The following is a 13851-nucleotide window of genomic DNA, read 5'->3' as shown; positions in this document are numbered from 1 at the left end:
GTTGCTGCTGAAGAGTGGCAATAAGTTTCCTTTTAGCTAATTTTTTTCTGTCCTCTTTCAAGACAAGATATTTTTTTCCAAAGTGATCATTGCCCTGGAGCGTGGACTATTGAAAAATTCTTTATTATTGAGTCTTGCCAACCTGGTGCTAACTGTTCTGGAAGTCTGTTCCCCAGTGGGCCTTCAGTGACAAGGTGACCTTAGTTTGGGGTAGGTCTTCAACCATCAGGGTTTTCCTGGAGCTTACTGCTATTGCTTCTGGTTTCCATGTTCCCTCCCCAGCTCTAATTTTTACAATCTCCAGAGTGAAAAGGGTAAGTACAGAACAGACCGGTCTGGACAAGGAGATGGGATGTAGGCAAGAAAAGGCTGAAGTAGTGAAAATGTGCCAGGACACACACAATCTTTTTATCATCTGGTTTTGACACCTTCAAGATTTTTCTTATTTATTGTCATTTGTATCCTATAGTTATTTCTAATGGCTAACACCTGTAAATCTGCCATTGCTATATGTTAGGCAGCACCCAAACACTGTCCATTATCTTGGTTGATAAGTGATCATATTCGGCAAGCACACGAGTAGACAACTGCTGTTTGCTGTTAAATTGGATAGAAGATATTTCTTTATGAATCTACTAGCTGAAAAGCCCAATCTGCAAGATTTAAATATCTGTGAGTTACAGTTGGCATTGCTGGATAGGCAAAAAAGATGCTTTTGCTGTAATAAAGCAATGATTTAACAGAACTACAGCTTCTTATTCTTTACATCACAACTTAAGAAAAACTTACCCTCCCTTTGGGATGGGAAAATTGTACGCTGTCCAACATACCCTGTTCCTTTTTAAGTGTTACAACATCCCTAACAGTAGCGGGGGGAGGGGGAGGGAAGGCTCATCCAGGAGTAAATCTAATAGTACTCTCCCCTTCTGGGAGGGTATGATTTGAACTTTAAAACTTCTTCATCAGTTGCATAGCAATGTAATCTGCTTGCTATCACACAGTGTGTGGGCCTGAGTTTTTCACTCAGCTTCTGATTATGAGTGCCCCAAAACAGGGACAATCTCATCGTTAAGCATGTTGTAGGAAGTGCAATTTCTTCCACCCCACGCATCTGTTTTTTCAGTAATCACCATTGTTGATCTGCCTTCAAACAAAAGCATCAATGAACAAAAAGATATTCTAACTTTATGTGTAGCTGGGGGTGACAGAAAGGTGAGAGGCATGATTCATCTTCCTTAACTATCCAAAGCCAAGTCTAGGGTATTCAGCTCTTATAGTCAAGGGGAAATGGATGGGAAAGGGCACCCACAGAGCATGTTTCACCTGATTGCAGACGGACACATTTCCACTAGACAATGAGTGCCATCTTTCCCTCCCCTTTCCCTGTAGGGCAAACCTAGCCCAACTGTTCAACTGTTAAATGTAGGATTTAGATTAAACCCTTCCAGAGTACAGAAGTATTAGTGCTTGCTGAGATCATACCAGTGTTTCAGAAACTTAGATAACTCTATGCTTCAAAAAATAAGTTTTACATTTACATTTACTTCAGAATTTTGTTGTTGTCTTCTGTTCTTGTTAGGACACAATGGGGAAACAGAGGTTAGAGATACAGAGTATGGATCGTGGTAAGCTGAACAGACCTGGCATGGGAGCTCTTCTGGAAGACTAATGCTAAACAGCATCTTTCCAACATAGACCCCTTCAAAGTAACATTCATCTTGCGTGGTGTACTGGGTCTGGCTGGAATTGGCTTAATTTTCTTCATAGCAGCTCATAGGATGCTTTGGTTTGGATTTGTGACCAAAACAGTGTTGATAACACAATAACGTTTTAGCTACTGCTGAACAGTGTTTGCACAGCATCAAGGCCGCCTTGGTTTCTCACTCTGCATATCCCCCCCACCAGTGAATAGATTGGAGGTGGGGAGGGGACACAACCAGTCAGATGACCCGAACTAACCAAAGAGATATTCCATGCCATATAACGTCATGCTCAGCAACAAAACGGACAGAAGGGGGTTTAGGGAGATGAGCCATCTTTTTTTTCGCTCATGGCTGGGCATGGGTCCACCCGTGGGAGGTAGTGAGTGATTGCCTTTGCATTGCTTGTTTTGGTTTGTTTTCTTTCTCTCTTTCCACTTCTTCACTTATTAAACATTTTTTATCTTGACCCACAAGTTTTCTTGCTTTTATTCTTCCTTTCCTCTTCCCCTGCTCCACTGAGGGTGGGAGGGGATGCGAGCAAGCGGTTGTGTGGTGCTGAGCTGCCTACCAGGGTTAACCCACAACACAACATTACTGCATTGAAAAGACAGCTTCCACTTCAAATCAAGCTGTGTGAGTTTCTGAAGCCCTGGTTGTACATGCCTATACAAGAATTGAAACAAGTAAAAAGGAAAAAGAAGCTAACAATGTTGATCCCAAGTTACAAGCCCTCCATCACGATGTCTCTGCTGCCCATACCAAGCATGTTTCAGCTAGCACCAGGTGAGCTGGTAAATACACAGAGCATTAGTTTATATCCCCAAAGCTGTGTCTGTGTGGCCCTGCAGCTGACTCGTTAGCTATGTCTCTTACTAAGATTCATTATTCCTAACACAGAGCCACACCAGCATGGCTGCAATGTTTTCATCTCCCAGAGGTAACTCATTCCATACCTAACAGTATATATTCTCCACAGCATTGGGATGTTATAGTAATCCTTAGCACGCATATAGCAGATCTTTGAAGCCATTGAAGCCAATCAGCTCTTATAGGGTGGATCCTACCAGGGCAAACACTAAGCAGCTGTCTTTGGTGAAAGTCATAGAGCTTCTGAAAACAAACAGGCATGAGCATCTAGGTACATATGCACGGGTCTGGGTCCTGTCCACAGCTGTAAACAATGACTTACAAAGCCCTGGTCTTCTTCTAGTGCTAGCTGCTTTGGGATGACCAGTCTAGTCATGCCAATATGTAGGCCAGAGTCATGCAGGAGTGAGAAAGGATGGTCTCAAGTGCCAGTTGGTTTCAGCTCATGGTTTCTCAAGTACCAGCTGGTTTTGGCTCCTGGCTTAGCCACAGACTGCTTGGGCAAGACCCTTCAAATCTGTGCTTCAGCTCCACGCCATCTGCTCCAGTGCTGTGGCAGTGGGAAACAGCCACAGAAAACCTTATTATCAGGCTCAAATAACCATACACATTGTGACTACAAATCATTTTCTCCTGTGCTTTGAAGCTGACTTGCCCAAATTGAATGCTGAATGAAGGAGGATAGAGAGCTCTCTATCTCTTTTCCCCAGTCCAATGATAAATTTTCCCCCTAGGGTTTCATTTTTAAATTAAGGCAATTTTAATCCATTGTTTTCTCTGCAACTTTATTTCTTTTCCAGCCTCTCGGCATTTTCCTTTCACTCTTTTCTTCTTCAAAATTTGTCATGATTTTTACTGTCTGATTAAATTTATTTAGGGCTCCACCGCCACCCCTTGTTTATCGTCTGACTCACTTGCTCCCTTCACTCCACTATTTAATACTTAGTACACATTGTACTTCCCAGCTTTAGCAATCTTTTCTCCATCTTTCTTGACTGTTGTCCAGTATTTTGCTTATGAATAGTTTTCATGGCATAAATTCTTCCCTGTATCATCCATCAGTGTTGGAAACCTTCGAATCAGCTTCTCAGCCAAGAAACAGACATTGTGCCACCACTCCCGCAATTTTCAGGACTAGCTACGACTGTGGTGGCTAGTTCAGCTACCACATTTGTTTCTTTTCTGATACCAAATGCAAGGTTTGAAAAGACTGTTCCCAAAGATATACATGTATCTCAAAAGATATATATGTATCTCAAGTAAGGAAAATAAGCTCAAATCAGGTCTTGGTGCAAGAGCATTTTGGTGGATTCTGTAACTGGCTGAACCCTTGCCGAATACAGACGATGCCTAGAGACATCTTAAGAACTGTGAAAAGTCCCCGCTCTTGCCATGCAATGCATGGAGCTTCATCTGTATCTTCTTACTGATAAATACATTATCCTGCAGACTGCATGCAAACTACTCACTTAAGCTATATCTATGTAATTCCTAAGAGATACTAGCTCATGTTCACTGATAATACTATCATGGCCAAATAACTTCTGGTTGACTTAGTGAACAGGCAGCATACAGTCTTTTTTTGCATGCAAAAAGCATGTGGACATGCGCTTAACTGGCCTAATCTTCTCCCTATGCATACTGGTTTTGGCTGGGATAGAGTAAATTTTCTTCGTAGCAGCTTGTACGATTCTATGTTTTGGATTTGTGCTGAAAACAGTGTTGATAACCCAGGGCTGTTTTCGTCCCTGCTGAGCAGTGCTTACCCAGAGCCAAGGGCTGTTCTGCTCCTCACCCCACCCCACCAGCGAGGAGGCTGGGGGGGCACAAGGAGTTGGAGGGGACACAGCCAGGACAGCTGACCCCAACTGACCCGAGGGATATTCCAGACCATAGGATGTCATGCTCGGCATATAAAGCTGGGGAAGAAGAAGGGGGAAAATTCAGAGTTATGATATTTGCCTTCCCAAGTCACCGTTACATGGGATGAAGCTCTGCTTTCTTGGAAATGGCTCAACATCTGCCTGCTGATGGGAAATAGTGAATGAATTCCTTATTTTGCCTCACTTGTGTTCGCAACATTTGCTTTCCCTGTTAAACTGTCTTTATCTCAACCCATGGTCCAAAGAGACTCTAAAGTGAGCTTGAGGCTATGCTTCAGACTTGGAGCATAGAGGTCGGTGTTCTCAGGTTTGAGGTAGTCAGACTTACTGACACATCAGGCTTGGCTCGCAGCAAAGGCAGCTTTGTGTGTCATCATTTAGATGAGAGAAAGGATGGCCCGTCTGCCCCCAAAATCCGAGAGACCTGTTCTTAATCATGGGGTTGTACTGGTATCTCCAGCCTTATGTTCTCCCAATGTACCTTGCTTTTGTGCCCTTATTGCTTCTGTAAAGATGGTAAGAAAATGAAGTTTAAATATATTGTATTCCTGTATCTGACTTGTTTTTTCTCCTGGAAAGTCACAGAAATATTTGGTACCAGATGAAACCAATCAATGTAGCACAGTGACAGGATACATCCATCAGCAATTCACCAGAGTTTATTTTCTCACTGCTAATGATGGAGGATTTAATCATACTCACAAGGTAAGATTTGGGAACAGACTTTCTAGTGCATTTTTATACTTCCCCCTTGGGACTGATATCTGGGGTGTCTTTTCTGGACACAAAATGTGACTATATTTTTCTACTTTGGGCTTCTCAGTTCTCTCTTTGGGCAGCTTGCCATAACATCCCCCCTCTCCCATTTAACCTCTACATGCTTCAGGACAGGGCCTCCCCCATTATATGGACTTGTACCTATGCTTCCTACAATGAAACTTCAATATCTGGAGCTACTACCAAGGCCTATGGTAAAAAAAAAAGGAAATGAAGAACTGATGTTCTTCAACTTTATTTGGAGTTCCTTAGATCTCTTTTCTTCTATGTCAAGTTTTTTTTCTGGATGTTATACTCTACAAGCTCAGAGGACATGGGTCACTTTTCATTATCATAATTAAATTCATTATCATTATTAAAAGATGATAACTTGATTACCAGGAACTTGAGTTATAAGAAAGATGTAGGGATGTTATCAGTTTTGTTTTCATTCCCTCCCATGTAATCCAAAAACTATTCTCCTTGAAGATATGCAAAAGTGGCAAGAAGTTAATAACCAACTCTTGCTAGAGAGAAGCACCTCAGCATTAATTGTGTCTCTCATGAGGAGGCTTCAGGCGTATCACTTCCACCCACACTAATCATAAAACCAGTACTGTGAATTGTTTCACAGTTATATCCTGTCAAGCTGATACCAATTTATGACTGTTATGTTCTTTTTAAATACTAAAATCTTATTTTCTTTTGATGAATACAGATAAGGCCTGTTAGTTTTGTTACGAGGTATATAGTATGATTCCATAAAGCTGCCTATTATTTATATTATTGAGCTGTTTGAACTTCACTCCTTTCTCAAAGACCACCCTAGCACAAGAACTAGCGTATCAGGCCTGTCGTCACTGGAGGGCTTTTTTTGTATTTGACAGTTTAAACATACCTGGTGTTCAACTTTTAGCTTAGCTTTCTAAATCATATGCTTGACTATAGTATGTTCTTGCGGCAGTGGTTTTTGTTTTACTCTTTCTTGGGAATGGCCGTGCACGTGTTTGTCCAGAGTACACAGAGGGCTGAATGGTGCTCGAGCCTGGTGGTGCCCACTTCTGTCCCTCGCTCTTCTGTCCCATTAAGTTCCATCCGAGAACAAGTTGCCAGTGATGATACCAGGAATGTGGTTGACTTGCAAACACAGTGTTGCTTGTATTAGGTCCGGCAGAGTCACTGGACTCAGTTTTGACCTAAGTAAGCCAAAGAGAGGTGTTTTTTCCCTACCAAAGAAAGATCTTGGGTGGATACAAAAACTCCTTATTGAGTACAGACTTATAAATTCCATACTTGTATAGCCTCTGACACAAGGGACTTTCACTGAAGTAAGGCTGCATGCTACCTATTGAGGTTTTTCAACACTGCAGAGCAAAACTTTTCCATACTGTGAAATATTTTTTGAACTGTTGGATGATCCAATTGCCGGACCCTCAGTGAAGAAAGGCCTGCAGGTTAGCAAGTTCAGCCTTTTTGATTTACTAACAAGCCTTCTGTGATGGGGGTAGCTTCATTCAACGGAGCAGAATGAATACTCCTCACTTAGTTGCTGGTAAAAAGTTCTGACTTCCCACCCTTCTGCTGGCCATCAGGATTCCTGTATTGATCATCCTTGTTTTCCATGCTTTCAACCTGCTGAGATTGTTTGGCCTCTGGAGCACATTAGTTCTCATCATGCAGAAGATAAAACAGTGTGTGGTCTTCTCTGACACAGTAGGCAGCTTAAACATACTCTGCTGAACTCAAGAGTCAGATTTGAAGCTGGCCAAAAGTCCGAGGCCTCCAGATGAAAGGTACTTTGCTATTTAAATAGCACTTACTTAAATATTAATAGCTATTTCTGAGCTCTATCCTAGTCCAAGCAGAGAGATTATTTCTTTGAAGAAACATGACTCACAAAGATTAGAGGCTAAAAAACCCCATCATAGTGGAAGTATATGTAGTTTTATCAAAGCAAACTTTTCAAAGCTGAAGGTGGCTAAAAGCCAGTATGTTGTTACATGCAGACTTCAGTGAGCTGTGGTATTATACCAACTGAGATTTGAAAATGAAATTTTTACAACAGCAAACCCATTAAAGAGCAAAATTTTCATTGGAGGTTAAATGAGAGATGAGTTCTAAAGTTACGTTTGGTATTTTAAGTACCAAACAGAAATGGAAACTGTTAAAATTTTAGGAGTATCTATCCATCACCTTGAGGGAAGGAGGCAATTCCTTCCCACCAAGGATCTTTTCTTTCATTATAGATGATGATTCACTCTTGATTGCATATTTCTTCCATACACTCACCAGTATTGGTGCTATGTGACAACTGCGCATGTATCATAAACAGGGTTTGTTTTTGTAATATAGTAGACTCTATTTAACGGGCTGCCCAAAAACATGATGTGTTACCCTAGAGGAACATCCTTCTTAAATGAATGTTGTCGTTACAGTGACTGTTCAGTATCTGTACTGCTTATGTTGGACAGTTGCTGTTTTTGTAGAAATGGGTGTGTTGGTCCATGAATTTTGAAGAAACCAAATTGCTGCTGTGCGATCAGCACAGAACAAACACTTCCTAACTGTGATACTGTCAACATTTTCAGAGAAGTGCTCCTTTCACCTCTGTCATGACCCTCAAGGTATTTACCTTAACCAGAAGAGTCCGGCAAGTATAGTTCTAAACTGTACTGCATACTGAAAACCACAGACTGAAAGGAAAGCTGGGTTTGTGGTATATACTGCTTCTGCCTACTTCCCACCCTTGGTTTACCCCTTAGAGATCTACTCTGTAAGGAGTAAATGACTTCTCTCTCTTTTTTTGGAGCTACCAACCTTACAGCCTTATGTCTTTCTAGTATCCATCTCTGCTTTACAGGTATCAGCCACCTCTTCTTTCAAACCATTTAATAAATTAACATAAATCAAGTTAAAATCTCATTCAAATTGTACTTAGCTTTGAGGATGTAGCTTCTCCTTCAGACCAGAAGAAGGGCTGTGTGCACGTTAGTTTGCCTGTCTGATTATATTGGTTTATCTAATAAAAGAAATTGTCTCTTGCAGCAAATGATAACGATGCCTCAGAAAGTGCTGTGATAATTTTTCATGGTGAGTTCCGTCATGGTTCAATGACGCTATTTCTCAAGAGGTGCAGACCTGGTTGATCAAGATCCTCTCCACAGCAGTGAACAAGTGACTGTGAATCTTCTAAGAGCAAACACATTTCTGGCAGTGAGTGATACCCAGTGTAGGTTACCTGCTCCCCTCTTCTAAGGAGGAGCCAGCAGGAAGAAAAATACTACAAATTCTAGGCTAAACTGAAGCTTCACAACCTGCTTTAAGGGTTGAGCATAGACGACAACCTTTGTATAGGACCAGAGAATGAATACGTGAACGTCATCTCTCTTATGTCTAAGGGAATGAGGAATTATTTTCCTGCCTTTATGGTCTCCACCTGTCTGAGCACATGCCCATTTATGCCCCACAGGAGAGAATGCACCACTCTCAGGCCCACCTGAGCTATGACTTGAGCTACAAGAGGGACAACATGGACTGAGCAGGGCAGTGGGTGAAGTAAAGCCTACGACAATCTAAACTTCTGCGTCAATACCTGCAAGGTATGCCAATATTAATATGCTAGGCAGGTCATCCCTGCCTAGGGAAGAATATGGATCTGTGTAAAGAGAATGGAAGAGCTGCAGAGAGGGCTGCCCTTGCTGGGAACCCTGGGGATACTTCCAGTGGAAAGATTTCCTTTCCTCCAGCCTCAGAGCAGCAAGTTCCTTACAGACAACTTCAGAGACACTGGAATTTCAGTGCAAGGGTCTGTGAGCACTTGTGATCCCGATGTCTGAAGGCAGAACTGAACTTAGGGTCCCTGCTTCTCTTTCAGTACAGAGCCTCTGGAAAGACACAACTGCCTTGGCTTCCACTGCAGAACTGCTGCTCTGCACAGCACAGCAGAATCCATGCAGTAAAAGCAAATTAGGTTTACCTGTTTCCCAGTCTGTAAAATAAAGTATACATAACCTGGAAGAGCTATTGCTTAGGGCAGTGCTTTCCACCAGTTGCCATGGCTTGTCAAATACAGAGGGTGAACACGGCTTTTTGATAAGGCTTTGAACAACATGTTGTAGCTTATCAAATTTCAGTGACATGGAGCAAATTTCTGTGTTGTTACTTACTAATGCTGGGCTTGGCAGGCACTGCAGATTATTTTGCTAGAGTATGACAGAATCATAATCCGTAAAAAAAACCTAGGATGTAATGCCTGTGACTCATGAGTAGTTTTGTTGCAATAAAGCTGCTTCATATCCAACATAATATTTAGAAAACAATACCTGGACTTTATTGGAATGAAGTCTGCCTGTGCCTCTCTCCTTGCTTTGCATACAAGAATGAACTGGAAACCTCTGAGGGTTTCTTTTCCCCTCAACTCGTCCCAGAAACAGGAGCTGTTCCAGGAACAAGAAAAGATGCTCCATAAATTAGGGTGAAACTTGATAGCTGAAAAGATTTTATTCTGTGATCAAAATACCAAGAAAAAGGGATGCTGTGCTAACACATTAACAGAAGGACTAGATGAGAGGATCTGTATAGGCACAGCCCAGATAGCTTGCCACAGGTGGGCAAAAGAGTGTTAAGACTGGCAGAGGATTAATCTAATAAATTAAAGCACAGACTGGAAGTACTGTGGGCAATTTATTCTTTCTTTTTAGGAGATAAAATTGACTGAGAGGTAACTCCAAGTGTTGGGTGGTAGGACAATTGTCCAAGAATCTGATCACTGATATTTGCTGGCTGTCAAGCAAGCTGGCTGTTTTAACCACTGACAGTAAAGAGAGGCATGGGTTTATTTGAAGCCTAAGTATCACTTTGTATTTATAAGGGAATTAGGGTATATCTAACAATTATAAATCAGTTTTTAAATTAGATTGCAAGTCTGACTCATAAAAATAACTGCAAGTTACATGTAATACCTGCACTGTGTTCAGATAAGAAAATTAATTGCATTAAAATGCCAATAAGCACATATCAGATGGTGTCAGTGCTGGCTCAGATTTTAAACAGCTATCAGTGGCAAGTTGGTATAGACATGAGCTTCCTTGGATTTATTATTTTTTTTTTAATTATTAAAAGGTACTTCAGAACATTCAGTCCACAGAGAGAGGAACACAGACTGGAGGTCACACATAAAGTAAAAATTATATGCTAGAAATTTGTGATTCTGAAGAAGTTTTAAAGGACAAAACTGTCAGTAAAGGACAGAACTACTGTTATGAAGGAGTTACATCAGCTCGATGCCTTACTTAAAAGAGGAATACTCAGGATCAGTAGAGAGGTGATGTTTACTTCTCATGTGGCTGATGCTGGAATAATGCCTAAGTTCTGATCTATCTTTATTGAAAAATTGAAACGGGTTACCAAAAGGAAAAAAAAAATCACTCCAAGTGATGGAGTGTTCAAGACTATGAACCTTATCCAAAGAATGTTATTTATAATTACACAATTACCATAAGGATATACTAGGAAACAACTTGCTTTTTGACACAGAAATGGTACTAAGAGCTTCAAACTCCAACTGGAAACGAGACAGCATTTTCAGTAGTTGAGCATAAGAGCACTGAAAGATGCTCCAGTGGAGGAAGGTGGGTTCTCCTACTGCTACTGTGGGCAAGGAGGCTCTCTCAGAAGCTATTCCACTTGCTCAACATGGACCTCCCCCATAGTTTTTCTGCAACCTCAACTTAATATTAATTCCATCTTAAAAATTATCATTTGTGAAAGTGATATGGCTACAAGATATGAACATAGTTCATTACTTACCCACTTTTTATTACTGTTATGTATATCTGTATATTTGCATCTAACCTGCACGGGTGGCTTCTGTTAAAACTTCACTCTCCATTCATGGATGTTTTAGTTTTAGCTTTTAATTTAGTTTCATGTTGTAAAGTACATAATATATGCTTTCCCCTATAATATTATTTCTTTCAAAACATGACAAACAGAGGAACTCAACAGAGTTTGAGAGAAAAACAGAATCAATTTTTGGCAACTTTGGACCCTGAATTTGTAAGTACATTTGTCTATCAACAGCACTGGGAAGCCGACTAGGGCAGCCTGTTGATAGATCTGCAACCTTGAGAAGTTTTTTTGAGTGTAGTACAGAAAAGTGGTAAATATGCTGAAGTTTGTTTCTTTAGACCATTTTTAGTAACATACAAATGCAACAAACAACTTTATTCTTGTAACATAGTCCTACTTGTCTTAAGTGGTGCAGGAAAGTCCCTCTGTTGCCTTCCATTTAAACCACCACAGATCTGGAAGAACTGCAAAGCTCTTAACTCTGTAATAATGTTCCTTTTCAAGACTGCTTTTTTTTTTTTTTTTTGTCAATTCTAACTAAGCTACACTGAAGAGGTGGGTGTTTTTCTTTGCTATTTCTTTCTAGATGGCTGCTAAAACCCAGGCAGCTACTAACTATATATGAATCTAAAGATTTGGCAAGTGAGAATGACTGGTAGAATGAATTTCTGCAGAATTTGTGCTTTAATTGTGTGCTGGTTTTGGCTGGGTTAGAGTAAATTTTCTTCATAGTAGCTAGCATGGGGCTGTGGTTTGGATTTGTGCTGAAAACAGTGTTGGTAAGGCTGAGATGTTTTCGTCCCTGCTGAGCAGTGCTTACCCAGAGCCAAGGGCTGTTCTGCTCCTCACCCCACCCCACCAGCGAGGAGGCTGGGGGGGCACAAGGAGTTGGAGGGGACACAGCTGGGACAGCTGACCCCAACTGACCCGAGGGATATTCCAGACCATGGGACGTCATGCTCAGCATATAAAGCTGGGGAAGAAGAAGGAAGGGGGGACGTTGGGAGTGATGGCGTTTGTCTTCCCAAGTCACCGTTAGGCGTGATGGAGCCCTGCTGTCCTGGAGATGGCTGAACACCTGCCTGCCCGTGGGAAGTGGGGAATGGATTCCTTGGTTTGCTTTGCTTGTGTGCATGGCTTTTTCTTTACCTATTAAACTCTCTTTATCTCAACCCACGAGTTTTCTCACTTTTGCCTTTCCAATTCTCTCCCCCATCCCACTTGGGGGGAGTGAGTGAGTGGTTGTGTGGGGCTTAGTTGCTGGAAGAGGACAGCTGCTGCAGATGAAGCTCCATCCTCATTCTGGTCAGCTGCAATGAATGCCTCGTGCCTTTCCCCTTCCCTCAGCTGAATTCCTTTGCCTTTAAAAAATTCCCACTGCTGTCTCTATTAGGAGGAAGAGATATCAACGATGTGCATGAAGAGACAGAAAATGAAATGACAAGAGGAGTGGAAAAAAGATTGTGCAGCACCCTTATCTACACTTGGAGTTTGTGCACCTGCAGTTCCACGTGTCATCGGGAAAGAACACTACATTTCTTCCGCTGCAATCTCAGCCACATTGCTATTACTGAATAGTCATTAATTCTGCATTTTCACTAATAATAAGTGTTAGAAATGAAATTAAGAATCTTGAGAAAATGCCACAATTCTGTTTCATTAGTCTAGCTGTGGTTTGTTTTCGTTTGGCCTCTTCTGCATTTTGTATAAAAGCTCTAAAATCTTTCCTTAAAGGACAAAGCACAAGAGATGTGGCAGAAGTGGGTTATGGGCTACTTGCGGCTTCTTTCTTGTAGAGGGAATTTGAATGCCTTTTTTTTTTTTTTAAGGTTAAGAAAAATGAACAAAAGCCTGAGTCATTCTGCCTTTTCAACAGCAGTGGAATTAGCAGGAGATGGGAGGTACCTGACTTGCCATTGTGTTTATTCACTTTTCTGATCATAATCATGATGATGCATAAGCGTCAGTTCTCTATTTTTGAGATGAAGAGGACAGCATTGATAGCTTTTATGACTGTTGCTGGAGAGAGACAGTACTGTCCAAGACCACAGTCCTGCCTGGAAAGAAATAGATTAAAAACAGTGGTTTCACAGATGCCCTTACTTGCACACGACCTGCATTCTAGTGCAAGAAGACAAATGGATATGAACCATGTAGAGAGGCTGATGGTAAAGAGTAAGTGCCAGAGCACTTAGCAAGGATCCACTATAACATTTGAAGGTGGGTATTGCAGCAGTGTCCTGGTTTCAGCTGGGATAGAGTTAATTGTCTTCCTAGTAGCTGGTACAGTGCTATGTTTTTGAGTTAGGTATGAGAAGAATGTTGATAACACTGATGTTTTCAGTTGTTGCTAAGTAATGTTTAGTCTAAGTTCAAAGATTTTTCAGCTTCTCGTGCCCAGCCAGCGAGAAAGCTGGAGGGGCACAAGAAGTTGGCACAGGACACAGCCAGGGCACCTGACCCAAACTGGCCAATGGGGTATTCCATACCATGGGGCGTCACATTTAGTATATAAACTGGGGGGAGTGGGGCCAGGGGGATCGCCGCTCGGGGACTAACTGGGTGTCGATCGGCGGGTGGTGAGCAATTGCACTGTGCATCATTTGTATATTCCATTCCTTTTATTATTACTGTTGTCATTTTATTAGTGTTATCATTATCATTATTAGTTTCTTCTTTTCTGTTCTATTAAACCGTTCTTATCTCAACCCATGGGTTTTACTTCTCTTCCCGATTTTCTCCCCCATCCCACTGCGGGGGGGGGAGTGAGTGAGCGGCTGCGTGGTGCTTAG

The sequence above is a fragment of the Harpia harpyja genome, chromosome 3 (genome assembly GCF_026419915.1).
Source record: "Harpia harpyja isolate bHarHar1 chromosome 3, bHarHar1 primary haplotype, whole genome shotgun sequence".
In the NCBI taxonomy this organism is placed as follows: domain Eukaryota; kingdom Metazoa; phylum Chordata; class Aves; order Accipitriformes; family Accipitridae; genus Harpia; species Harpia harpyja.
The sequence above is the reverse complement of the archived record's forward strand: the minus strand, read 5'-3'. Positions refer to the sequence as shown.